At 34.6% G+C, this 1,551-nt stretch overlaps 1 non-coding gene across 1 annotated transcript; it reads right to left on the minus strand.

The window, feature by feature from the left end:
- Positions 1–987: 987 nt before the first annotated feature.
- On the minus strand, positions 988–1,094 carry LOC128288268 (small nucleolar RNA R71). The gene has a single exon (XR_008278697.1). It is a non-coding gene; the product is annotated as a small nucleolar RNA R71 (small nucleolar RNA).
- Positions 1,095–1,551: the final 457 nt, after the last annotated feature.

A 1,551-nucleotide genomic window follows, 5' to 3' on the forward strand; every position in this document is an offset into this window, starting at 1 on the left:
CCATCTTAGAAGCCGGATTCATCATCAAGATTGAAGATCTCCCTTCAAATTCCCTCAGGAGTTTTGGGTTTTCTCATGTTTTGTTATCTTTATTCTTTTGAGATGTTTTCTTTCATAAGTATGAACTAAAACCCCTAAATACCTAAGGGAAATGAAACCTAAGATGGATCTTGTTATTATTATCCGAATTATATGATAAATATTTGATTTGTTCTTAATTATGTGTTCTTAATTCTTGCTTTGATATTCCAGGATATTGATTCAAGTTAATGCTTTTATTCAGAGGAGGAATAGACCCTGTCTAAAAGTAAATTTGTCGTACTTAAGTAGAGTTGGTTGTGCACCTAGAGATAGGGTGACAAGATTTTGCCGGATTAGGGTGAATCCTAATAAGGGAATCCATAGATCGAGTTAATGCAATTCTAGGAAGTTAATTAGAAAGAGATTTCAATTATTCAACCTAGGGTTAGACGTTATTAGTCTCTAGAGAGATAATAATATAACTTAGGGATTTCTACGGATCAAGTCAAATGAATAAATCACCTGATTCAGAGTCAAATAACAAGTGAAGTCTAGGTGGATTTTTCCTTAGGTATTGTCTTAATCAATCAAATTTTCCCAAAAGTATTTTCCCAAATTTTCTTTCTGTACATTCTTAGTTAGTAATTAGTTTAGATAACCAAACCTCTTAATTTTTAGGCTAGATAATAGAAAAGAAGTAAATACTAGCACTCGTGGTTCCTTTGGGTTTAACAATCCGGTCTTGCTGAACTATACTACTATTTGATAGGTACACTTGCCTTAATCGTGATAATAAGTTAGTCTCAAGAACGATTCATTCATAATTCTTTAAAAACTGTCGCAAATATTACGTATCATCTAGCATGAATATACTTGTTGAGTATTTAAAAACGAGGGTCAATCACTACTTGGGAACAAATGACCAAAAAGTTTTTATTAAAATATTTTTCGCTAGCTAACATAGCCAAATTATGTAATGATATCTCCTCTTTTGTATAGATAGATTTAGAAACACTCTACAATGCATAGGAGAGATACAAGGACCTTTTACGAAGATGCCCTCACCAAGGGTTACCACTGTGGCTACAGGTTCAAAAGTTTCACAATGGCTTGAATCCTTCAACTCGGCAGATGATTGATGCAGCTGCTGGTGGAACTATCAATAATAAGACACCTGAGGTAGCTTACGAATTTATTAAGGAGATGTCACTAAATAACTATTAGTGGCAAGTTATAAGGACAAAAAGCCAATGAAAGTAGCCGGTGTTTTCAACCTTGATGCAGTTACTATGCTATCTAACCAAGTAGAACTCTTAAATAAAAAGATTGACGGTTTGTGTGGTTCTACTCAGGTACATCCAGTGATGAGATGCGATTTGAATAGAGGAGGAGCATGCACAAAATATCAACCCTTCGACCCTAGCATCAAGGAGGAACAAGTCCAATATACGGGTAACAATAACTCTAGACCCCAAAATAACCCGTATAGTAACACTTATAATGCAGGTTGGAAGAACCATCCCAATTTCT

This window comes from Gossypium arboreum, unplaced genomic scaffold (assembly GCF_025698485.1).
Source record: "Gossypium arboreum isolate Shixiya-1 unplaced genomic scaffold, ASM2569848v2 Contig00173, whole genome shotgun sequence".
Taxonomy (NCBI): domain Eukaryota; kingdom Viridiplantae; phylum Streptophyta; class Magnoliopsida; order Malvales; family Malvaceae; genus Gossypium; species Gossypium arboreum.